Source organism: Mirounga leonina, unplaced genomic scaffold (genome assembly GCF_011800145.1).
Source record: "Mirounga leonina isolate KUSES-001 unplaced genomic scaffold, KU_Mleo_1.0 Mir_170, whole genome shotgun sequence".
NCBI lineage: Eukaryota > Metazoa > Chordata > Mammalia > Carnivora > Phocidae > Mirounga > Mirounga leonina.
This window is the reverse complement of record NW_023270433.1, coordinates 37,390,418-37,402,628: the sequence shown is the minus strand read 5'-3', so window position 1 is coordinate 37,402,628 and position 12,211 is coordinate 37,390,418. Positions and strand designations below refer to the sequence as shown.

At 38.4% G+C, this 12,211-nt stretch overlaps 1 protein-coding gene across 3 annotated transcripts in view; it reads right to left on the bottom strand.

Moving 5' to 3' along the window:
• APTX (aprataxin) overlaps positions 1-12,211 on the bottom strand; it is a 63,735-nt gene that overhangs the window by 19,323 nt on the left and 32,201 nt on the right. The window contains exon 9 of one of the 3 annotated variants that reach the window (XM_035016495.1): positions 5,034-7,342. The exons of the other annotated variants lie outside the window; for them this stretch is intronic. The gene's annotated coding sequence lies outside the window, so the exon portion shown is untranslated. Of the gene's footprint in view, positions 1-5,033; positions 7,343-12,211 lie in introns of those variants that run through there. 3 annotated transcript variants of the gene reach the window in all.

Genomic DNA, 12,211 nt, shown 5'->3' with positions numbered 1-12,211 from the left:
ACCTGAACCCCGGGATCATGACCTGAACCCCGGGATCATGACCTGAGCCGAAGGCAGACGCTTAACGACTGAGCCACCCAGGCGCCCCTCAAAAAACATACTCTTAAGCCTACTAAATCACTGCAATTTTAAAATCTTGAATCTGCCATTAGAAGGGGAAAGGAAATCTATTTTGCAATCTGGTACATTCTTATTATGAGTTTCTTACTGTGACTCATGCCATAGATGCCTTGTGCAAATGTATAAGAAAATAACCAGACTGATATGTGAGGAGAATTTCAATGATGGGAGAAAAGCTGTTTGGGCGAACCAAGCCCTTCCCAGCCTTTCCAGCCTTCCCAGCCTTGCGGCTGCTCTGACTATACACATCGTGCTAAAAAAAAGAAGAGTAGGGAAGAACTTCATAGGATACCAGTAGGGGGAAAAAATAAGCTTGCCCTATGTCCACCGAAAAACACTCTTAAACCTAATAGCCTCTACTCTAGCTCTTTTCTTCTAATTCAAAATCTTATAGCTAAATGCGAGCAGCCCCAACTGCTTGAACTGCCTTCAAGCTTAAAGCTGGGGAGAGCAAATGAAGGTGAAGCAAAAGAAGGAAGTTGAGGAAATTAGTTAATGGGAGATTAGGCTGAGTGGCTTCCTCCCTGAGCGGGATTCTCAAGGGAGGGGTGGCAGAGAAGAGGGAGTGAAGAGCATAGGGCTGAGGAAAGTGCGAAGATGCACATATCTCAGAAGTTCTTGAATAATTCTTTTTTTTTTAATTTTATTATATTTAAATTGAGTTAATTAACATATAGTGTACCATTAGATTCAGAGGTAGAGTTCAGTTATTCATCCACTGCATATAGTTCTTGCTTACTTCTTGACATAGTATGTGCTAAATAAGTTTATTAAGTCCACTTTGTACATTGCCTTAGTGAGTTTGGTTTCCGTTGCAATTTGGGGTTATCCCTGACCATGTTACTATCTCACCCCATTACTTATTGCATTGTGTTTAAGTTTCAGGGGGCAAAACTGTCAAGAATTTTTATCTTTTCTTATTTACTAAGATAGAAGAAATCAGGTGTGTGTTTTTATATAAATGTTGATTAAGATCAGTCTTTAAGGAAGGTCTTAGAAGTTTACTGTGATCATTTACAACAACAAACAATGTTTGAGCCATTCATTAATCTTCTTAATAAAAACCACTATTAAAACAATATAATTTGTTTAAACAATATTTCATAAGTGTTAGAGACAGTAAATTAACAAAGGGTTTATTGTGTGCTACAGGAAAGGAAGAGATTTTTTAGTACTAGGAAAATTCTTATCTTCTCCTTGGGTGTCAGAAGCTGCAGAACAGTTAGTTCAACCAAAGCAAATGCATTTGTCTTGGAGACTTTTCTTGAACATTCAAAATTTAGCTAACAAGTATTTTACTGATAAGTTGACTTCTGTTCTTAAAGTAAAAATACATATTTCTGTTCTTATAATGTTTTCTTTCTAAAGAAGGATTTATGTGATTTTCTTCCATACCCCAGTTGACATAATTTGAAAATAACACATTTTCATGGTACAGATAATTTCCATGCTCTAATAATCCATTACAGAGCATTAAACTTAGGGAACAATTTCCTTCATTTAACAAAATATATATCTGCCTGAAGTACCTGGCTGGCTCAGTCAGTGGAGCTTGCGACTCTTTATCTTGGGGTTGTGGGTTCAAGCTCCACACTGGGTATATAAATTACTTAAATATAAAAATCTTTAAAATAGGGGCACCCGGGTGGCTCAGTTGGTTAAGCATCCGCCTTCAGCTGAGGTCATGATCTCAGGGTCCTGGGATGGAGCCCCACAGGAAGCTCAGCAGGGAGCCTGCTTCTCCCTCAGCCTGCTGCTCCCAGTGCTTGTACCCTCTCTCTCTGTCAAATAAATAAAATTTTTTAAAAAATCTTTAATACATACACACACGCCTGAATAGAAAATCAGAGAATAAGAAATTAAGGCCCTTATAAATACAGATATAAGTTTTAGGATCAAGAGAGATCAAGATCAAGACAATAAATAAATATTATTTAACAGTTAAATAATTAACAGTTCCTTGAATATTCTGGCAAATGGGGATAGTGAGAAGGCAATAAAAAGAAACAAGTATAACTATCAGCAAGGAGAAAGAATTATCACATGAAAGTCTATCTAAAAACTTCAGGATATCAACTAATCAGAACTCATCAGAATATTCATTAAGGGGCTAGTTATGAAATAAATTACCCAAATTACTAACTTTCCTATATGTTAGCAAAAAGTCAAAAATGTGATGAAAAATTTAAATCCCACTCCAACAGCAAAAGGATCTCTTTACATATGAAGAATCATCACTATGAATAAACTTAAGAAATGTGGAGGATATACATTGAGAGAAAATTACAAAACTATGCTGTAAGACATAAAGGAAGATTTCAATCAGTTTCCAGGAAAGCTCAAGAGCTGTACAACTGAAGTCCATCCAGGCCCACTGAGACCCCACTTAAGGCCAAAACCAGTGACTCTGTGATACTCAAACTTGGAGAACGGGGCTTGTTTCAGGATCCTAGTCATCTGGACAATAGGGACTATGCCAAAATGATCCATTTGTCCATGTTTTAGTGGTAATCAGACTTCACACACACACCCACACACCCCAGTGGAGGTGAACTGTTTCCACAGGCTGCCTTCCTGGGGTAGGACTATGTTACTCTATATTAGTGAGAGCAGTGCTTGCCACTATAAAGATAAACCCCATTTTCTCAATAGCAGAAGAAATGGAAACTACTTTCTTGCTTATTAAAAAATTTAATCAACCTGGGATAAGGAGAAAGGACAGGAACCAAGTTGGTGAGGACCCTGCTATCATCAATACAAATAAGAGGACTCCTATTTAATATGAGTTAATCAAATAAACACTGATTTGTTTTATAGACAAAAAAATTAAAAAATTTAAAAACCTAGATTTTTGACCTTAGAGTCAATCTCTTAGACAGAGCAACTTCCAGGAAAGTGTTGATGACTTTCTCCTTGGAAAACTTCTGCCTAGAAATCTGCTGGATACCATATTTTTTTAGATACCATATTAAACAGTTTCAAGAGCCCATCAAAGCCCTGGGAAGCTTATAATAACCAGAGTCACTCTCTAACCAGTATTACGATGAAAATGTACTTAGCTAGGAAAGAATTCTGGATACCTATACTGTGTTATAAAGGCTTTTCAGAATCTACTTCACTTTTCTAACAAAAACAGTGATCATTAAGTGTATGAAACCAATATGCATTTAGTAGGGTTTTGCCTCCTGGTGTACACACACTAAGGGGATCCCACAAGATACCTTCTGCCTAGCATTTTCACCCTACCATGCATGAATCTCTATAATCATGCACATGGATGAAGGCATGAACTCCAGAGTACTCCCGTTTAAATGAAAATATATTCACTGGAAAAGTAATGTATCAGTTAACTCTACCACAAAAATGCTGCTGATGATTACCACAAAACCAAGGAGCATGCAACAAGAATTATTTATTCTCATGTTCATAAATCTGCAGGTCTGCTGGGACAGCTAGCTCAGCCTTATACTGTGGGTGTGTGGGTTGGTTGGGACAGCTCTGCTCCACATGTCATCATTCTTCTGGGACTAGAGAAGAACCAGGATATGTTTATGGCAATGCAGAAGCACAGGAGGGCAAGCCAAAACATGTCAGCATATTTGAAGCCTTTGTTGTCATCATGTTTACTAACATCTCATTGGCCAAAGCAAATCACATGGCCCATCCCAACATCAGTGGGACAGAAAAATATACTTCATCTCTAGCAAGAGGAACCACAAAGTCACCTGACAAAGGTTTGACACCCAGGGAGGGTTGGAGAAATGGGAACAATAATGCAATCTTTCAAAGGTAACATGAACTCAGTATTAACCAATAATACAGTAACATTTCATGGTGCTTGGCCAGCTCAGCCAGTAGAGCATGAGACTCTTGACCTTTGGGTTGTGGGTTCAAGCCCCATACTGGGTGTAGAGATTACTTTAAAATCTTATAAAAAATAATTATACAGTAACATTTCTGTTTTCATACTTATCTAGTCATAAATACAGGACACTAAGGAAATAGAAGGAAGGGGGAAAGTAGGATCTAGAAATGTGTCACATTTCTGGGAGGGAGGAAGGGGTAGGGGAGGTGCGACGTGGACTTGGAAGAGAAAATAATAAAGCAGAACATACTCATGAATGAAATTCACTGATAAAAATTAAAAAATGAAGAAAAGCAAGATATGACAGTAGGAAAACATAGGTACATGGAGGGTAAAAGAAAATCCCAGAGAAAGACAAGCTTTTTTTTTTTTTTTTTTAAAGATTTTTATTTATTTATTTGACAGAGAGAGACACAGCGAGAGAAGGAACACAAGCAGGGGGAGTGGGAGAGGGAGAAGCAGGCTCCCCGCAGAGCAGGGAGCCCGATGCGGGACTCGATCCCAGGACCCTGGGATCATGACCTGAGCCGAAGGCAGACGCTTAACCATCTGAGCCACCCAGGCGCCCAAGACAAGCTTTTTTTAAAAAAAACTGCACAGAGAAATGAAACTGTTCAAGCGTAATTTTTTTCTCCTTTTGAAACTGGCATTCCTTGTACGGCCATCCCTAATCTATTACCTCTGGCTTGTGATTTATAATCTGAAAGAGGTTACGATTTATAATCTGTAAGAATCTCTCTACAACAATCCTCTCTATAAGAAAATTAAAAAACTGTGTTTGTGTGTGTACACAGAATTTTTCTTTCAAACCAGGCAGATCAGAAACTTCCTAGAATTTAAAGCTTGAACATAGGGACACAAAACTGAAAATGGTAAGAGTTCACTCATTCTTCCTGAAGATGCTATCTCATGATTACTGCTTCCCAGGTTCTCAGAGTTGCTCTATATTCCTGAACCCCCACCCCCCCAAAACCCCCTATTCACATTTCCTTCAACTCTGTGAACCATCCTTTCATCCTACCAATAAATATATTTTTTGCTTCAATGAGTAAAAATTTATTTCTGTTGCTTTCAATCAAAGAATTGTATCAGGTACAGGTCCCTTTCCCATTTTCTATCCTCCAAGGAAAGGAGAGACAGAGAAAGAAAGAGAGAGAGAGAACAATAAAGATGCCTTAAAGCAAAGAACAAGGCATGCCATCATTCAAGAATCCAGTATCTAAAATCATTTCATGAAAATGACTGTTACCATGGCAACCTTTCAGTGTGTATTCAATGACTTTATGTGCATTCATTAACATTTTAATGTAAACCAAACTGTATTGGCTTATTTGGCCTTGATTCCTTTTTAAATATAGATTGTTTTGTCTCATAAAAGTTATCAGAGCTTCTATTCAAGATGGCTGACAAACAAGTAAATTTACTTTACCCCTAAAATCACACTGAAATGACACTGTAAAGGAAAGCCCTCCATGTTTATCTCCCACCACCACCATTCCATACACACACGCATGTACACACACATACACACGCTCATAAAATCCACTAGAATCCCAGCTCCTGTCATTGGAATCTGTTCTGATTATCCAACATGGTCAAAAAGGTTAATAACCCTCCCATTAGCTGATAAATTAAATGCAATCAAGTCAAAATCCTGAGATTTTTTTATTAGACTCTGACAAGTTGAATAGGAAGTTCATCTGGAAAAGTGACAGCCAATAAAATGTTAAAGAACACTGATCAGACAGGCCATGACCATAGAGAAAGTCAAAGTGGGTAGCAGCAAAGTAGCCCAAAGAGCCTGGGGAGATAGAGCCCTAGGGAGTGGTGTGCCTACTTCTCAACCTGCTGAACCACACTCCAGCACTTCCTCATTATCTGCATCCAGGACAAATTCAGCCAGAGCTTTAGGTAGCAAGCAGTTTCCAAGGCCATATGACACCATGAGCACCACGTCACATTCATGTGCTACCTGATTCTGAGTTTCGGCAACTCGCTGACTCAGAGAACAGCTTCATCCTTCCTGAAGAAACCAGTCAGGCAGTCAAAGAAGATAAATAAAAGGAAATAAAGAGGTGAATCCACATACGCTGAGGTCAACAATTGTTTTTACATCTTCAGAGAACTTAGGGAAAATTTTAAAATATAGTGATAAAAAGAAATAGATTTTATACACACACAAGATCCAAAGGACTAAAAGGATGAAGCACAAAGAAAAGTCAACCAAAAACAGCAATCCTTCCAATGCCAGCATCCCACAAAATGCAAGATCTGGAAGGGGTGACACTGGGCAGCAAAGAAATGGGAGGGTGCTGAGTATGAAAAGGATGAAGATTCTACAGTGAAGAAAACAGACGGAAGCCTGTGTCCATTTGTCTTGTCCTCACAGGAGCGTCCAGCAAGCTTGGCTACATGAAATGGACGTAGAGAAGAGAAAGGAGGAGTGGGGAGGAAAAAAAGAAGAGTTACAAAAAGAAATTCTGTAAAGCTATGGTAATGAAAATTAAAGTGTGAGTTCAGTGATAGTTCAACAGAACTGGAATAGGGAGCCCATAACAGACTTGTGTACGTAGTAACATTTAGTTCACCATAAGTGTGGCGCTTCGAGTGAATGAGAATGAAGGCTAGTTTAAAATGAGTTGGAGTTAACAAAATAAAAATTGAAAAAATATAGATAGACCCTATGTCACACTGAATCAAAACTTAAATACCAGATATAATGAAGACCTAAAGTAAAAAAAAACAAAGTATAAAAGTACCAAAAGAAAATATGAGAACATATGGATAAGGAAGGCCTACTTAAGCAAAATATGAAATCCAGAAGCAATGAGTTTTTTTAAAAAAGGAATGCATGTTTTGGCCACATAATAATTTTAAACCTCTGTATCATGAGAGATAGCATAAACAAAATTAAAAGGTTAAAAGGTCTAAATTTGTAAAATATTTGCAATGTAAGTAAAAATAAGAGAAAGGCAACTCAATTTTTTTCATGTGCAAAAGAACACTGGCAGAGACCACAGAGACTGTTCAGTATCTCTAATTTTCATTCTGTGCTGCTTCTGTACTAATAAAAATTTTAGTTGGGCATGGATTTGCCCAAAATAAATAAAGGTTATACTTCACAGCCTCCCTTAAAGCTTGGTCACCTGTGGCTTGTGGCTGAATTCTGGCCATGATAATACAAAAAGAAGTGTCATGGAGGAGATTCCAGGAAACTTCTTCAGAGAGTGTATGTGAGTCCTTAATCCCCTTCTTCATCTTTTCCTCCATCCTCCTGCCCAGAACACAGATGCTTCCATCTTGGACTTGAGGTCAAGGTGAGGAGTTGGATTTGAACAGGAAGGAGTTCCCTTTATCCTATGGAAGAAAGTCAAGAATGGTATGTATATAGGTAAGTGGCAGTGAGGGGATGGAAAGTCAAGCAAAATAATGCTTCACAGCCTCAATTTGTTTGATGAAGCAGGAGAAAACCTAGCTAAGAGTAAGGAAAGTGAGAACTTAAGGACAGTGGTATTGACATGACACTATTGTTGAAGACAAAACAGAAGGAACCTGAAAACAGCAATGCCACAGAATGAAAGGAGAGCCCGGCAAGAGTTTAAGCCATAAATGTGTATGGTACCCATCTGCAAGGTTTATTATAAGGTCTACTGATTTTTTCCCCTAGCCTTGATTAGCTAATCTTTTTATTTTTAAGATTTTATTTATTTGAGAGAAGGCGTGCGCATGCACAAGCAATGTGAGAAGCAGAGGGAGAGGGACAAGCAAACTCCGTGCTAAGCATGGAGCCCAACACGGGGCTTGATCTCATGACTCTGAGATCATGATCTGAGCAGAAATCAAGAGTCAGAGCTTAACTGACTAAGCCACCCAGGTGCCCCTGATGAGTTAATGTGAAGATAAGAGCAAAGAAAGCAAACTGAGGCATCAATCCAGGGTTGGGATATAGTACAGTGAGTTTAGTATAGAAGAGAAGTAAAAGGGGTATTTGTGGGAGAATATTTTAGATGAGCAAACATGAGGTTCATGGAGAAGAAAGCAAGCTTAAGATGGGGCTACTAAACTGGGAGGAAGTGGAAGGACCAAGAAATTGAAAATCTAGACAATGGTGAAAAACAGATATAGTGGAAATGAAGCTATGGAAAAGCTGGAGGCTGGAGTCAGGGATCAGGATACTTGAGTTTTACTTGAATATTCTAAAATGAAGACGTTCTAGAAGAAGGCAAGTTTCAGAATATGACCATGCAAAAGACAGGAAAAGTTTAACAGAGTGGTAAAGAGCATGGATGGACTTTGATCCAGGAAGAATTTCTGTTACTAGTTTTATTATTTATCTTCATTTAGCTTTGGTTTCTTCAGCACACCTGTTCATTAGATTGTTGTGAGGATTAAAAGAAATTTTAATTTCTTTGGATTAAAGTGCTTTGTTCAGTGCCCAGCACATACTAAGCTCTCAATAACTGAGTTTAAAAAAAAAAAAAAAAAGGAGAAAAAAAACACATACATGCCCTATTATTCTGTTTACCATTAATTAAGATGCACAACACAGGGACAACTGGATGACTCAGTCGGTTAAGCATCTGACTCTTGGTTTCAGCTCAAGTCACGATCTCAGAGTCCTGAGGTCAAGCCTAGCATCCGGCTCCGCGCTCAGCATGGAGTCTGCTTGAGATTCTTTCCCCCTCCTTCTCCCTACCCCTGTGCTCCTTCCCCCACCACTTGCTTGTGCGCTCATGCACGCACACGCTTGCTCTCTTTCTCAAATAAATAAATAAAATCTTTTTTAAAAAGGAGATTCATAACACATTATTAGGGTGGAAAAATGTAATACCTGTAATATTGATGCTAATTTTGCCTATGGGCAGCAAACATTTCCAAACTGTACACAAATGCCTAATAAGAAACAAGTGAATAATCCAATTATAAGCTCTTCCTTTCCCTTGATTGTAAATGTCTAAGAAAAAAAGAAAATGTCTAAGAAAGTGAATACACACAATAGTGACTAGTATTCCAGCAATTAACAATTAACTAAGTCAGCAATTACAGCAAAAACTCAACTCCATCAACTAAGCCAACATTTTGAAAAGAGGAAAGAAATGTATTTTTTTAAAGATTTTATTTATTTGTCAGAGAAAGAGAGAGAGCGCGAGAGAGCACAAGCAGGGGGAGCGGCAGGCAGAGGGAGGAGAAGCAGGCTCCCCACAGAGCAGGGAGCCCGATGAGGGGCTCAATCCCAAGACCCCAGGATCATGACTTGAGCTGAAGGCAGATGCTTAACCGACTAAGCCACCCAGGTATCCCGGAAAGAAATATTTTTAAATAAAAAATTTTTTAAATGAAAAAGAACCTATTTCCAGATAACAAGTAAAAAATCATCGTAAGTAAACAAACCAAAGAGCCAGAGTGCTTAAGAGATAGCAGAATTATTCTTGGTAAAGCTGGAAAGGACGTCAGTTACCCAGTGCAGTCAGCATGTTCAATGTCAGAAAGCTTTCCCTACTCCATATGCCCTTATCACTCCTCCCTCACTCTTTAAATTATCACCTGAAGTATGGGAAATGTATACCTGTACATCAAAAGTATTAAATAAACCAATTCAGCAGAAGCCCTGACAGTGCAGTTGGAGAACAAGTATAACCCAGGTCATGGGCTAAAGGAATGACTGCAGACTTGTTATCTGTTACTTATGTTTGAGGGCACATGGTTTGTTCTGTGATATACCAAAATCCATTTTACTCAAATGGCTTTAAACCACACAGCTATAGGGCAATACCCCCTGTTCTCTGCCTGGCACATAGTAGGTACTCTACAAATGTTAAAATCCATTTGTTTATTTATGTAGCCAGTATTTATTAGGTCCCTAATATGTCCCAAACATTATTGTAGACATCAGAAATAGAGCAAACACATTTTTTAAATTTATTTATTTTGCTGTTGTTTGCATTATGAAAGTAATATATGATTATTGCAAAAAGTAAAACAATACAAAGACATACCAAAATTTTCTTTGTGGTCAAATATGGGATCAACTATTTGAAATGTTCCATGAATATATGGAGAATAAAGTGTTTCTTCTCTATTCAAAGGAAATAAGGTCTTTCTCCTATATTCAAGAGTGCATGTGCAGGGGCGCCTGGGTGGCTCAGTCCATTAAGAGGCTACCTTTGGCTCAGGTCATGATCACAGGGTCCTGGGATCGAGCCCTACATCGGGCCCCCTGCTCAGCGGGGAGCCTGCTTCTCCCTCTCCCTCTGCCTGCCACTCCCCCTGCTTGTGCTCTCCATCTCTCTGGCAAGTAAATAAAGAAAATCTTTAAAAAAAAAAAAAAAGAGTGCATGTGCATACATGGGTGTATGCGCACACACACACAAAGTTAACTTACCACACTGTTCAATTCCCATATGTCCTTACTTATTTTTTTTAACTACTGGAGATGTCCAATTTTGATATGCCCATACTAAAATCTTACTATAATTATTGTATTTATCTCACTAATCAATGAAAATTAATATTAAAGAATCATACAACAATGAATTGAGATGCAAGAGCTAGAGTAATCCCTTTGTTAAGCACCACATGAATCAGAAAAACATTAAATGAATTATTAATAGAATGTCTATAGTTAAATACATTGTGGATTAAATGATAAGACTTTTTTTCTTCAGAAAAATCCTTTTTCTGTTGATGTCAAATTAAATCCCTCAAGCACAGGAACTACGTATCAGATCATTTACCTCTTCTGAGTCATAATTATTCCCGGTGGCTCATTTTTAATGTTGGCTTTTGTATGGTTGAAAATGACTGTGCAATTAGGTAATTCTGTTAAAAGGACAAAAATTAGGTTTTTCTCTCTCAAGAAATGAGAAACTAAAAAGCAATTCCGAAACACTTTTAACTATAATACAAAGTCCTATTAGGCTAGCCCACAAACATGACTGTGAGCCAAGAGCCTACCAGCATTGTTCATCTTTAAAGGTCTTCACTTTTCTTTTGGACAACTCCTCTTCAGGTTTTAAATAAGGAGCAGATAATGTGCAAAATACAATTATTTCATGGGTATAGAATAGCCCCATCCAGAAAGCAATGAGCCATAGAAGGAGATGCCCTGCTGACCATCTTTGCTATTAGTCACATTGGTTTAAAGTCTCACAGGTTTTATGAGGATAGAACAGAAAGAAAACCTTCCCATAAGAAAGAACCCAGAGGGTGGATACTATAATAATGACAAGTGTCCATAATCATACAAAATGTTCACATTTCATACAGGCATAACAAATGAGTTCATCTGCACCTGGCCAAATGACAGGGAGTTTAATCTCGAAGTGGACTATAGCTCCAAACACTTGTGAAGTGAATTCACCTAAAATCTTCACTTACCAGATTATTGTCCCACTTAAAAATTTAATAGTTTATTAATTAATGTAGAAACTACTGCTGCAAGCTCTCATCTTTAGAAGAGGGACTGTTATTTTTCTTGATATTCTTCTGCATTCAAAATAACTTGTTTTGTCAAGGACGTGTTATTTGGTCGTAGGGTATATTTGGCATCTACCAAAATTAATCTTTTCTTAAGACTGTTCTTTGTTGTATAGTTCCTTATGTCATCAAACAAACAAGAATCTCTATGAATAGACTGAATCAAGTCCACCATTAGGTTTCCTTTGAAAACAACTCTTTGCCATAATCATCATAGTTATTTAGTGACCTTCTACCAAGTGCTCTACCCTCATTACTTCATGTAACCCTGCAGCGCAGATGGTATCTCAGCTACTTTTATGAAGGGGACTAAAGAAAGAATAACAAAACATGTCCCAGCCATGTGAGTTACTGCCTTCACCTCAGCCAGGCTTGGTCATTCTCAACTTGCCTGCTAACACACCTTGACTGAAATTCAAGGCTCCGGAACCAGGTTAAGGGAGATGTTATGTGTGGATACAGGAGGAGGCACCTGGGTGTGAGGGAAGAGCTCTGTCTTCTGACTCTCCAATCCCCCACCCCCACCTTAATCTGTGTCAGGACCACGCTGAGTTGTAGATTCCTCAAGCAAAGTGAAACTAAAGCCACCTACCCCATGGCCTCCCTGCCAAGGCTGGGGGCTGGCACAAACGGAGCTGTAGTACAGTTTATTTAGTGCCTCTATGCCCAGCAGACCATATTACCTAGGCCCCAGCACGAGTGGGGAAAAAAATCTCATCTTGAAGGGACCAGTTTCTATTTCTCATGGCA